This window comes from Natator depressus, chromosome 20 (assembly GCF_965152275.1).
Source record: "Natator depressus isolate rNatDep1 chromosome 20, rNatDep2.hap1, whole genome shotgun sequence".
Classification (NCBI taxonomy): domain Eukaryota; kingdom Metazoa; phylum Chordata; order Testudines; family Cheloniidae; genus Natator; species Natator depressus.
In genome coordinates this window covers 19,856,806-19,871,289 of record NC_134253.1, presented here as the reverse complement: position 1 = coordinate 19,871,289, position 14,484 = coordinate 19,856,806, and the positions used below count along the sequence as shown (strand labels likewise).

At 47.3% G+C, this 14,484-nt stretch overlaps 1 pseudogene; it reads left to right on the top strand.

Annotated features, from left to right (window-relative positions):
- The first annotated feature begins 765 nt into the window (after positions 1 to 765).
- Positions 766 to 14,484, top strand: part of LOC141975319 (uncharacterized) — a 187,527-nt pseudogene continuing 173,808 nt past the window's right edge.

Sequence of the window (14,484 nt, the reverse complement as noted above, 5' to 3'; positions counted from 1 at the left end):
CCTCATATCTGGAGATATGACCCCAAAATGTCCATTAGTGATCACCACACTCTATGCCCCCTGTTTCTGGGTCCTGATCATGTATCTTTTCCATATCACTGTACTCTGCTAGTGCCCATACTCCTTGCAGAAAGAGAAAAAGGACTGCAAAATTTTGTCCCTAGCAAAACTAGTCCATGAGATGTATGAGACTGAAACTTACCTCCCAGCATCAAGTCCTTCCAGGGACACTGGTGTCCAGGACGTTGCCAATGGATGAACTGCCGATTGAACAGCAGACCTGAGAAGTAACTGGAGCTTCCTGACTCTCTGTTCAAGCTGCACCTTCCTCCTGATTGCTGCAGTTCTGTGCCTCTCTTTCCCCAGGCTTTCTATCAAAGCATTAGAATCTGTGCTTTTCAAGGGTGGGAATGAGAGACTGGTGAGAGCGCTCAGGAAGCAGAGGACTTGGACTCTTGTGGAAAACCCCAAGACTCACCATGAGGGAGTGTGTCTGCTGGTGAGGTAAGAGATCTAGGAGGCATCATTTTATCCTTGGGAATGAGTAGCCACTAGAGTGGCTGAGAGGGAACCTCCCGTTTATAGCTTTGTGGGCGGGGGGTGCGGGGGTGTCCTGGGTGGAAACACACAGCTCCCACTCCTAGCTATCAGAACTGTATGCTCAGAGCAGCTGAGTTTTTGAAGTGTGCAATCTAGCCCATGAGCGGTTTCTTTTGTCTTCCAGTCTTCTGCTAAGATCTGGACTCATAACACCTGAGATCATACAGAGCCTCCTCCCCTGGGTGAATTCCCCCTCAGAAAACCACCGAGTCACCAGCACAGCTTTCCTTGCCCAGGTAAGACACAGGGCTCTGAAGAGCAGTTTCACCATTAGACTCTTGTCTGCCTTTCTTTCGGGAGTTGTACAGTTCAGTTCATAGGAGTAATTGTCATTTTAGACGGTAGAATAGCTCCTCCTTTATATGGAAACCTCACCAGGAACTTCACGATACCTTTCTGAGTCCTTCTCTCTCTGTGGTTTTTATTACCATCATTGCCTATACTAGCTACACAACCACAGGTGCTGGCTGAGAGAGATACGGACGGAGTTTGAATGAGTGGACCTCTTCTGCCAAGTCCTAGTGCTGATCCTAACCAACAGCTCCTGATTTTGGTTTAGCTCAGCACATCTTCTGAATGAACCGAGCGTCCTAATACTAGCAACCAAGCAACCTACAACTACATTAATGTCTATCTTAGGTTCTCATTACTCTAGTATCTGAGTACCTCCAAACTCTTTAATGTCTGTATCCCCACCACACTCCTGCGAGGTAGGGAAGCACTATGTTTCCTATTTTACAGGCAGGGAACTGATGCACAGAAGGGCTAAGTGACTTGCCCAAGGTCACACAGGAAGTCTTTGAGGGAGCAGGAAATGGAACCTGGGTCTCCTAAGTCCTAGGCTAGTGTGGGGATACCTGCTGGAGCATCCTCCCTTTCCACAGTCTTCCTCCAACATCTGCATCACATTTCCCACTTATGCTAAGCAACTATCTTCGGGGCTTATCTGGTTCTAAGAAAAACAACCTCTCTGTGCCTGTGATGGGCTGTACCTGGGCTTTAAGGCTCCTTACAAGAGGCCCCGTGGTCCTACTACACCCTGCCCCAGGAAAAGAGCCCCCAATCTGGGTCTGTCTAGAGAGGCCTCATGAAAGCAGCCAATCCGAGCCCATCAGGCTCGGCTAAAAGGAGCTGAAGGGCTTTAGCAGGTCAGTTCCTGGCAGGAACTGGAGGGGCAAGAAAGGGTGCTGCTCTCTGGCCACAGAAATTCAGGGGACAGCCAGAGTTTGATTCTGGCAGCCTTTACTTAAGCTGGGTTTTCAGGAAGAGAGTCCCGAAGAACTTTAACCCTGAGGTGAGGGTGAAGCTAAAAGTGGCCGGTAGGAAGAAGCGACAATGAACTGAAATCAAGCAGTGCCTAGCTCCTGTTTATAGGATCCATGGTTTGGAACCCAGAGTTAGGGGCAGGCCCAGGTTCCCCTACCACCAACAGTGACATAAGCACCATGGAGGGGACAATGCTAATGGAGAGCTTGAACAAAGGGCAGAATGTAAAGGACCCAGAGTTGGGGCTGGAGACCCTAGTGAGGGCAATGGGACTGTTCTGGACTACCCCAGAAGGGGTTCATTTGGACTTTGGGACTCAGCCAGAGGCCTGAGCCACAGAAGACTCACTGAGGACGGCTGGCAGGGTGCACCAGGGGTGAGAAAAGGACTGTGATACCATACCCAGCCACTAAGAGGCTCTCAAGAGGTGAGTGGATCCCTATTTTAGTGCCCAAAAGGAAAGCTCCATGTTTTGTAGACCTTTCTCATTTGTGTGGAATACTAAAGTGACAGTGTATTATGTGCCAAGTATCAGAGGGGTAGCCATATTTGTCTGTATCCTCAAGACTGGGGCTGTAGGAGGACTCCTTGTTGTTTTTAGTGTATGACATGTCGGCTCAAATTCTATTCCCAATCTTAACGATCATATTGGGGCTAATGGACAGGTTGATTTTCTTTCAGCTAATGAGTGATCCCATGCTCAGGGAGAAGAAGTTCCTTAAGCCAGTCTTACACATCTTGGAAGAAAAGTCCCATGATAGGAACAGCATTGTCCGGCAGATGGCTGTAAGAGGCCTGGGAAATTTAGTCTATGGGGCGCCTGAGAAGGTAAGAGAGAATACTGACTAGAATGCAGCATAACTAGAGAAACCAAGGGAAACAGTTGTTCGGAGTTTACAGAGGCTGCACACAATGCACGAGGCCAAATTCTGCTCTCTCACATACCTCGGGTATGTGAGAGAGCAGAATTTGGCCTCGTGCATTGTGTGCAGCCTCTGTAAACTCCGAACAACTATTTCCCTTTGCATTTCCCTTTGCAACTATTTCCCTTTGCAACTATTAACCTCTTTGCAGTCAATACAGAGCAAGCTAGATCCTTTGCTAAGCTGGGCATAAGCAAACAATCTGTGCACTTTTATATGACCATGTGTAAATGTCTCCATTTAGGAACAAAAAATGCAGGCCATACTTACAGGATGAGAGACTCTATCCCAAGAAGCAATGATGCTGAAAACCACTTGAGTCATGGCAGAGAATCAGTTGAACATAAGGTGTCCCAATGCGAAGTTGTGGCCAAAAGGGCTGAAATGATCCTTAGAGGCATAAAGAGAGGAATCTTGACTAAGAGTAAAGAAGTTCTTTTCCCTCTGAATATGACACTCATGTGAGCACTGCTGGAATGCTGTGTCCAGATCAGGTGTCCACAATTCAAGAAGGATGCTGATAAATTAGAGAGGATTCAGAGAAGAGTCCCAAGAATTCTCAAAGGATTGGAAAAGATACCTCTAGTGATAGACTCAAGGAGCTCAATCTATTTAGCTTTACAAAGAGAAGGTTAAGGAGTGACTTGAGGACAGTCTAGAACTACTCACATGGGGAGCACATTTTGAGAATGGGTTCTTCCCATTAGCAAACAAAGGGATAAGAAGATTCAATGGGGGAAAATGAAGCTAGACTAATTCAGACTGGTAATAAGGCATTGATTTTTAATGGTAATTTTAATTAACCATTGGAACAATTTACCAAGGGTTGTAGTGGATTCTCTGTCACTAGCAATTTTAAAATCAAGATTGAACGTTTTTCTAAAAGATACACTCTAGTTCCAACAGAGACTATTTCGGGGAAGTTCAATGTTATGCAGGAGGTCAGACCGGATAATCACAAGGGTTCCTTTTGGCCTTGGAATCTAAGTAACTAGGAATCTAATAATAGGATGACACAGGTGTATTATGGCACCGAGTTTGGCTCATTGTAGCTGGAACCTGGTCTGAAATATAGCTATAGGTCTCCGGGGGGGTGGGAGGGGGAGATGAAATTCCCACAGCTTCATAACTGCTAAAGAAAACGTATTAGAAGTGTGATCAGTGATAAGTGTTCTTTAATGTCGTATGTTTGTCCAGGTGAAAAAGCACAAGAAGTTTCTTATGGTCATACTGATCAGGGCCTTAAGTGACCCTTTCAGTTCTGAAGTCATTGGCGAGAGCATGAAAGCAGTGGCCAAAGTCCTGAAGGAGCTGAAAGAGAAGGACATAGGTTCTTCCTTCAGAGACCTCACCCAACAGATCCGGACCTACTTTGACAACGTATGTGACCAGAACTCTCCAGCCCCAGTTCAACCGATCTTGATTAGACTCCATTTACTCCCTGGGCATTGCTCATGTCAGAGTGAAGAGATGTTTCGGCCCCAGGGAAGACAGGTGTTTTACGGAGGAGGAGAACATTAGGAGGATGGGGATGACACCCCTGCTCCCACAGTCTCCCCCTTTTGTTCTTCTTTCTTGCCACTGAGAACCTCAAAGAAAGTCTGAATACTAGATTAGGTAGCTAGATAACCATGAAAAGGGGGTTCCAAGGTACAATAGAGAGTGTTGGGCCTGCTCTATACCATTTTTACGTGAGAGGGTTGGAATGATTCCGTTTTGCAGAGAATTTTGAGATTTCAAATTTTGATTTTGTTCCTATTTGTGGGAATCCCTCTCCCCAAACTTCAAAACTCTTTGTGAAACAGAATGACTATTCTCAGCCGAGCTCTATTGAAAGCCTTGGGTCCGGGCAGTCTGCTCTCAGACTATCCCGGTGCTGGGAACCCAGGAAACTGTGGGAGCTAGAAGTGCCAGGGAGTTGCCAATTTGAGAGCCGGGGTCCCAGACGCTGGGGGTTTGGAAGCCCACGATCCCAGTCAGCCTGCTAGATGGGCTTCCAAGGAGCTGAATGGGTGCACTGGCTAGACAGCAGGCAGGTTTCGAAGGACCCCTGCCTGGCTTCTGGAGGAATTTCATCCAAATGGAACTGTCGCTAAAATAGTTTGATGAATCAGGAAATTCGAATCAAAAATTAGTTCATGAAAGTGTTTCCGACTAGCTGTAGTTGGAATCCCTCGACTTTAGCATAGAAGAGATGGCTGTGCGAAGTACGTGATGTGATTGTCCCTTAGTTACTAACTTGTGGGGCTTTCTTGGCTGTAGGAGGACGATGCTCTTCGTTTATTGTCCTTTGTCCTGTTTGGCATCCTGGCCCGCCTGACCAAAAGAAAATGGAAGGGCTATTTCGCCGAGCAGGTTAGACAGAGCTGGGTCACACTTCTGCTGCACCTGCAAGACCCGAACCCCAGGGTTTCAGTGGTAAGACCGAGAGTGACTTATTTACTAAGCCAAAGGAATCTTCCTCCCAATGCCAGGGGAGCTCTGCTATTCCTGCCTGCTGTGGAGGCCCAAATTCTCCCCTCAGTTCATTGCCCTCCTGCTGAGTCAGTTCCCACCAGGTTGCTCCATGGCTGCCTCACCAGAATCCAGGATAGGTCATGGGTCTGAGCCCGACAGCTCTCTATTCCTGTCTGTCTCTGCACCCCAGGCCCCTGCTTCTCCAGAACAGAAGAGAGACCTGGTGAAGCAGCTTTCATAGGTAGATCTGTTCCAAAAAGACATTGATGCTACCTCCAGGTTGCAGTGGAAGCTCTCCCCTCTATTAGTCATTCCTGCATGTTTTCTGCCAATTACATCCAGATGAATCCCTTTTTATCCTGGAATAAATGAGCAGTCAAGCAGATGAGTTCCCTTTGAATGACCAAAGCACTCAGTAGGGAACAATTAAATGGTGTGACACGCTTTCTTTTTTTCAGGAATGCAGAGCTACGTTTCACCTCTGTGTCCCGTTTTTGGGACTGAAGAGGTTCCAAACTGCCGTGAATCAACACCTTGATGGCACAGCCGAGCTGAAGCCTGAAGAGCTCCAGATGGACATTTGCAGACACCTTGTGAGTGAGCTGTTGAAGTGTCTGAGATTCTTGACTGGAGTGGCATGTGGTGGTATAGAGGTGTGGGGGGGATGTGTGATGGGTAATGGAAATAACGGTCAGAGTGGGATATATGACTGAGGGTGACGGGAAATGTAAATCTGCCACAGATCCCCATTTTTCCCACGTCCACCCAGTCACCTGTTCTTTCTCTGATTTACCTGTGGCTCGTAAAAGCATGTGCTGGCAGTCAAAGGGCACTTCTAGCCAGAGAGATCTCATGTGTCCCTGATTTCCTCTAGGCCAAAGAGAATGCCGAGCTGCTGGAGAACTTGTACAAAAGCACCATCACGTACTTCTTTAGCAGCTGGGAAGAGATCCGGGCAGTTGCAGCCAAGTTAGCTGGTGAGAGATGATGCCCAGTGTCCCTTTTGGTATTCCCATTGAGGGAGAGAGAAAAAAATCCCACTGTGCAGCACTGAGCTGCCATTAATCTCTCTGTGCCTCAGCTTCCCATACATAAATGGGGAGGTTAATATCCCTACCTCTCCAGTGTGGTGGTCGGAGGAAATCATGACTTGGGATTGTTGCAGGGAAAGCGCGGTGCAGTCATTTAGTAGTAGAGGCTGGGACACTGTCTCATAGGGCATGTTTACACTTGGAGCTGGGGTCTAATTCCCAGCTTGATGAGACATACCCGCACTAGCCCTGAGTGCTAAAAATAGAGAGTAGCTGCGATGGCAGGAGCAGCAGGAGGTTTAACCACCCCAAGTATGTCCCATCCAAACCCCAAAGTCGATTCTCAAGGTGGCTAGCTCCTCCCACTGCTCGTGCTGCTTTAGCTACATTCTAATTTTAGCATGCGAGCGCTGTGCGAGCTAGTGTGGGCCTGTCCCATTGAACTGGGAGTGATCCCCCTCGCTCAAAGTGCAGACCCACCCACAGTGTTGCTCAGTGCTCTTCACTACTACTTCGTCATTGGGAGGCATGCAGCCCACATGCCCTCAGCGCCTGCTCTTCAGGTTCCTGGCCACACCACCTTGTCAAGGAGGCAAAAGGTTCCTCCGCTTTGGCCCTGTGCCCTCTTCTCCCAAGCATACCCAGGTGAGACAGGCAGGCATTGTGGCCTAAGTCTCACCTATCAGTCACCTTGTGGGATCCCTGCTTAGAACTCACTTATTCCTGGCCCCAGTCCTTTGCTCAGACCACTAGACCAAGACACTAGCTTAGTATGTCTCCAATAAGTGACAGCAGTGGCAAGAGGAAGCAAATGGGTTTTGTGTAAACATTCTTAAAAAAAAAAAAGTCTTTCTCATTCTCTTCAGTGTGGACTCTAAACTGCACTAACATCCTCTTGCCCACAGCTCACCCTTAGGCCCACAGTAGGAGAGGCCAAAGACCTGTCTAGGGCTGCTAATATCACTTTGCACTCAACAAGGGAAGGTTTTATGGTTGTTGTTTGTTTTCCATTGTGTATTTAGGCATCATCCTGGAACACACAGACAGGCAGCATATGAAATGGCTGGACCTGGAACATCTGCTGATGTGTAAGTAATAAATACAGCTGAAGTTCTGCTCATCCGTGAGTTCTAAATAATTTAGCTGACAAGCAAAAGTAACTGATACCACTGGTGCAAAGTGCATCAGCCACACATCAAGGGACAAATTCACTCTCGCCCAGTAGAAAGTCAGCTTTAATTTCCCCTGAAGGAGGCAGCTGCAGAGGGTGTGATATGAGTCCGTGCATCTCCTGGTTGTCTCCTGGTTGCCAAGGCCCCCTCCGCAGCCAGTGCTATCCACTCTTTGGGCTTTATTGGCTCTCTGTGGTCTCCCCAGGTGAGGAGAAATTGTAGCCACTTTCTGCTACCCCAAATTTCCCACCAGCAATTTTTCTTCCAGTAGGTGCCCTGCATCCTGCACAAACCAGCTGGGACCTGGCCTCTGTTCAATTCCAGGGTTAGAGATGGAAAATAAACTGAAAAGTGGAAGCTATTGAAACAATGGACCTTCTTCCATTTACAGCAGAGTGGATGACCTTCTGGTCGAGTCAGGGTCTCCCTGCTTGTTGGGAGCACGGAAGGGAGCCAATGGAGGAACCTAAAGCTTTCTTTCTATTGGAGAGCTTGTGTAGCGTGGTATTCAGAGGTAGTAAGTCTCCAGCTATTTCAGGCACAGGTGACAATATGAAAAGTGAGGCATATTCATCTCTCATGTATTTTCCATCCCAATAGAAGGACTGAGCCCAGTTTCACATTTTACCATGTGATCATTCTGCTCTGGTACTTCAAGATTCTGTGATCACGCTTAGCTGTGATTTGACAGTCTGTTCACTAACATGTTGTCCTCTGTCATTTCAGCTCTCCAGGTCCTCAAGAAAGACCCAAGTCCCTCTGTCCAGCTGGTGGCAACTGAGGTCCTAAATGACATCTGTCCTGGCCGAGTGCTTGGGGAATGAAGCGGGAGACAAAGAGAACAAGGCGGTCCAGTAGTATAAGGGCCCTGCCATCAATCAAACGTTAACCCCACCCTTGGCCCTCGTAAGCCTTGCCCACCGGTCACTGGAAGTCCCAAGCCATGAGGTATTACTTCCAGGGTCAAGGCAGACAAATGACCGGAAGCAACGTGTGTCATGTGACCCCTCTAAGAACTCCTCCCATTGTCCTCTACCAATCGGGATGGGTTTTGCCCTGATAGGAACGCCCCAAGAGAAGATTTGACCAATCAGGGGGAGTTCCAGGGCAGGATGACCTGTCTGGAAGTGGTTCGTGTGACCCCTCTAAGAATACCTCCCACCACCATCTACCAATCAGTAGGGGTTTGAGCCACTGGGGACCACCCCGAGAGGAGGTTTGACCAATCATGGGGAGTTCCGGGGTGGGGTGATGTGTCTGGAAGTGGTTTGTGTGACCCCTCTAAGAATTCCTCCCACCACCGTCTACCAATCAGGAGGGGTTTGAGCCACTGGGGACCACCCCGAGAGGAGGTTTGACCAATCATGGGGAGTTGCGGGGTGGGGTGATGTGTCTGGAAGTGGTTTGTGTGACCCCTCTAAGAATTCCTCCCACTGCCCTCTACCAATCAGGAGGGGTTTGAGCCACTGGGGACCACCCCGAGAGGAGATTTGACCAACTGGGGGGAGGTCCGGAGTGGGGTGACCCGTCTGGAAGTGCTTCGTGTGACCCTTCTAAGAACTCCTCCCACCACCTTCTACTAATCGCGATGGGTTTCGGCTGCAGAGGACCGCCCCGAGAAGAGATTTGACCAAAATGGGGCAGGTTCTCGGATTGGGTGAACCGTCCAGAAGAGGGTCATGTGAGCCCTCTAAGAACTCCTCCCAACGCCCTCTGCCAATCAGAGTGCAGCACCATCACCCCATAAGTCCCAGCGCTGGGCAGAGGACGCCATCTCTTACCAAGAAGACATGTTTTAGAAATTGTGGAAAGGCTGAGAGGAAACATGGACTCCTTTACCACCCCCGTGAGACCTTCAGATTTTGTTTTAGCTCCGAGGACCTTTGGAGTTGTGTGGAGAAAGCTCTACGGTAGTGACAGTTCCGAGGAGGGCCCTTTGACTCAACCCTTGATGGATACGTCGGAACCCGACCCCAAAATCCAAACCTTTGTGAGGCACCCCGATGAGTGTGACAGCCTCTCATTGTCCATGCCCTAAAGTTGGAAGGCGATTGTGGCTTGGGGGAGTCACAAGGTGAACGGGAAAGACGGCGCTCAGGTAAATGAATGATTAAGAAGCGACGGTCGATCATGGGGGCGTAATGGGGTTAGGAATCGACCTGGCATTGCATAAATCTAAAAACAGGCAGTGGGGTGCTTACACTGTTTTTTTGTCTGAAAATCTCTCAACAGCTCGACGATGCCTTTCTAGAGGCCTTTGAGAAGTTACACATCGGTAGCCCTGTGGGAGTAAATCCATCGCGCATCAGCTGTTTTTGCTCCTGTCTGAGACCCAGATCTCAAGAGGAAAATCCAGAGAAGGACAAAAATGGAAGAATGAACCAGCTCAGACTCCCTCATGGTAGAGATCATGGCATCCTTTGTTTCAGGCGGCTGTAAAAGATTGTGTTAAACCAGGCGATTAATAAAACTTATTTAAATGTGTCAGAATGAACGTGTCCCCCTCCATACTTGTGTTCGTAAAAGACGGTCCCAGGAACAGTCATGTCTCCACAGACGGCTCTGTTAAAGAAAATCTGTTAAACCCCCAGGAAAGTTGGGGGCTTTGACGGGGTCAATCTTCTTTTTCAAGTGGCCAAAAAGCATCCTAAAACTTTAAATAGAAGACAGGTAAGAGCTTGGCTTTCACACCAGGATGCTTACACTTTACACAAACCAGCTCAAATACGTTTTAAAAGAACCAGGACCGTTGTTTCAGATGTGGACGCGCAATGGCAGGCAGATTTGGTCCGTATGCACCGCTTCTCCAAACACAACAGCGGTTTTAAGTACATCTTAACAGTGATAGACATTCTATCCAAATATGCCTGGGCCTTAGGCCTAAAAGACAAGATGAGCGGTGAGGAATCCAAGGCCTTTAAAGCTATTTTTAGCCAAGGTCGCGTGCCTCAAAAATGACAAACTAATCGGTGGAAAGAATTTTGAAACAAACCTTTTAGCAGATTGTTGAAACGGCACAGCGATAACGCTTTTTGTTACTGATAATGAAGTCAAAGCAGGGGTTGTGGAGCGATTTTAACACAACTTGAAAAAGATGTGGAGGATGTGGCGATATTTTACAGCCCATAACGCCTTTCGCCACATTGACCTGTTACCTGACTTTATGAAGAGTTACAACCAGAGCTTTTACAGAACTCTACGTACCAGACCCGCTGATGTTAACCCTTCCAATTCTCTGAAGATATGGAAACCGGTCGATAGAGACGGTTTTAAAATAAAACCGGTTGTTGCCCCTTTTAGAAAAGGCGACCACGTGAGACTATCTAAAACCAAAGGAGCTTTTGAAAAAGGTTGTGAACAGACGTTTACCAATGAGATATTTATAGTGGATGAAGCCTTAACCAGGAGCCCGAGACCTGTATACCGATTAAAAGATTACGAGGGTGAGACAGTTACTGGATCTTTTTACCCTGAAGATTTACAAAAAGTAAACCCCAAACAAGACAAGATTTGCAGGATCAAAAAAGTTCTAGCGGAGAAAGGAAAAGGGAGAAAAAAGCAGCTACTGGTGAAATGGTTTGCGGGTGGGGGGGGCGATAAGTTTACCAGCTGGGTGGAAGCTTCTCAATTCTGACGTTTAGACACAAACAAACAAAAAGATTCCTCCTGCAAAGACTGAGGGAGCGAAAAATGAGCGACAGCGGGTTTTACATGACTTTGCCCAGCAATGCCAGCTCTGCAGTTTTTCCTCAAAACACCAGCTCGAACTTTACAATACAGCTAATTAAGCCCTTGGATCTCCCGGGTGCCTGGGAGGTGGGGTTAGTGGAAATACAACACCCGCACAGCTGGAACGCTATCAACGAGGACACCCCTTTTGAAATCACCTTTGAAGATATGGCATAGAGTTTTATCCTACGATGAGGTTATTACTCGTCCATACCCGAATGATTGGATCATATGAACAGTACCATGGCTCGTCATCCCCCACCGCCTGAGGTGGTCATGAACGATGACCCTGTGGGTAGAAAAGTTAGCCTTAAATCCGCTGATTTTACTTTTATGTTTTCTACCAGCAGGGAGCTAGCTAACATTCTAGGTTTGGGCCCCAAGCGCAGCGTCCAAAAATTCCCCTTCTGGGCAGACATCACAGGGGGGGTTAATTCCCTGTATCTGCACACAGATATTGTAGAACACCAGTTTGTGAGGGACTTTTCTGTTCCCCTGTTACGCTGTGTCCCTGTCTGAGGAAGGAACAATGAGTTTGTCACCATCACCTACGATAAACCTCATCACGTTCCTGTCAGAAAACACCACATCGATACCATTACCATTGAAATAAAGACAGATCAGAACAGATACGTCTCATTTGTTGAACGGAGTGGATGTGAAAATTTAAACTGACATGCAGATAAGACGCTTTCTGTTTAATGGGCAGTGCAGCCGAAGGCTTTAAATTGCACATTGTATCAGCATCCCTTTTTGTGAAGAAAGTACGGGTGGCCCTGAGTGTTCGTCTGGGGCACGCAGAGTCCCTGCTTACCACAAATGCTAAATATCCCGTGGACCGTGTGGGAATGAAAGTGTTTAGCATCCCCGTGGGCAGCAGGGTCAATAACCAGGAGAACCTGTTTTTTGGGACAGTTACCCAAAATGCTTGTCCTAGGGTTTGTCTTATGCCTTGAGTGGAAGTTACACTAAAAATCTCTTTCATTTTAAACATTATGATATTAATTTTGTGGCCTTGTATGTGGATGGTGAACAGATACCAACCAAGCCTCTGCAACCAGACTTCGAGGCAGGATGCTGCGTGAGAGAATACATGAATCTGGTACAGACGCTGGTAAACACATGACAGATCGTTCTCTGTTAATCGACCGTGAGGAGTTTCCACAGGGTTACACCTTGTTTGCCTTTGACCTGTCTCCCGACCAGGAATGCGCCGATGACTATTCCCTGATTCAAACCGGGAACCTGAGAGCAGAAATACGTTATGGGAAGGCTTTAACCATCACCATCAATCTGATCGTGCATGGGGTTTTTGACAACATCATAGAGAGAAATCAGAGGAGAGACGTTCTGCTTGACCATATGTGAACATGGACACCGTGCAGCTCTCGTGTGTCTTATCAAGGTGCCTTACACAAAAAAGAATTTCTTAGATGTGTTCCCTTGTGATTTGGCTCCCTGGCGACAAGCTGTCTCAGAGACCCCTAGGTTTGTATCGCGCATCCACACAACCAACCTGGTGAACACTGGCTTGCCTTGTGTCTGGCGGAGCATAACTGTGGAGAGTTTTTAGACTCATACGGGCACCCCCCGAAGAGCATGTTGTTTCCTAAAAGCATTCTGAAATTTTTAAACAAAAATGCCATAGGCATTGTGTTTCACAATAGACAATTACAAGACCCCCGCTCTGTCGCCTGCGGCTATCACTGAGTGTTTCTTACATCATCCGAGCAAGGGTTTATCTTGTGACCGGATTTTAAAATTGTATTCTAACGACTTAGTGCAAAACGACCGGATGGTGATGAACTTTGTAAAAAATACATTTAAATTCTTGGGCATGCCTAGCCTTGCTCAAAATGTGTTTCAACAAGCCCAGACATGTGTATCTTGCAATGCTTTTTATAGCCATGTTATCCAATATTCTCAGGCATAACAGACAATGTTTTGTTTGGCATTATCCAACACATTTTTTACAAAGTAACTTTTCCCAGAGTTGCTAGGCCCCGCGAGAATTGCAGAAAAGGGGTGTTTCCACCTCGTATCCATTTTAAAATCCATAGGGCAGGGTTTTAAACCCTTCTCCTAGGACCCTCTTGTTGTAAATGACTTTCTGTGTTTTCTTAAGGGTTTTGGTCTCTATTTACCACTGATTTTTGTTCCTTACGATAGAGGGCTGCTGCACCTCTCTCTTTTTTGAGGTGTTTTCTCGCAGGCCCGTGCAATAGTCCAGGACTAGATCTTTCAAACTGTCAAAGTTGATCTTTTGACAGTTTGCCAAGTTCAGGGTAATACCTTTGACTTTCATACAGGCCTTTCCTCCCGACAGCTTATACCCGTACGTTTTCGGGCCTGCCGACACAAACTCGGTGATGTGTTGATCTGGCGGGATCTCGCTCGTGAGGGAATTTAGAGTTTAGCGATTTGGTGTTTAGCGGGGTTAAAAATGATCTCGTGTTGGCACAAACGCACGCCTTCTTTCTGGTAGAAATAGTTCATGTACTTATTTTGTTTTTCTTTGTCTGTGCACCAGCTGGGATACCCTGAAGCCTCTTGTTTCTGGCGGAGGTGTCATTTGATGTACTCTGAAAAGAGTTCATCAGATTTTTCATTAAAAAGCCAGATTTCATATATTTTTGCCACCGCGTACCCCTTCGCTATGGCTGCGTTCAATTCCACCGTGCACCAAGTCCCCAGGATGGCCCTCTCCTCATCAGTATGGATGCACATCTCCCGCTGCTCGGTTTCCGCACAGGTTCGGCATATCGGGAACATAAGTTTGCCACCCACTCTGACAGGTAACAATGGGAAAAAGAAGCCTTGTGTGGGGTACACTTTAACTTTTGAAATTCCGAAATAATTTGCAAGGGGTCCAAATTTGTCATAAACTCTATCGGGGTGTCCGATAGGGTATTCTTTGGTTTTCTTTACAAAAGGGTAGAAGCTGGTAAAATCATAATAGTGGATTTCTTCCCCGGAGTTAAGTTTGTAATATAGGCGGATAGCGTTTGTCCTCCCCCCAAAAAGAGCATCCCTAGGCACGAGAGGCTAGGGCAACTGGGCTCATTTTAAATACCTGCAAGCTCCCTGTCTGTTTCTGTCCTCACTTCCCACTCTTGCTCCCAAAGAGTCCTCACTACAAAACCAAGTGGTTTCAGATAGTCGGTCTTGAGCTGCGTCTTGTAATAAAGAAACCCAAAAGTTGTCCCCGTCATAGGGTTTTGTGCTTTTTCACAATGACAGGTGACACAACCGTGGAAAAGAACACCCGTTAAACTCTAAGGCTGCGTGTACCCTGTCAACACTGGC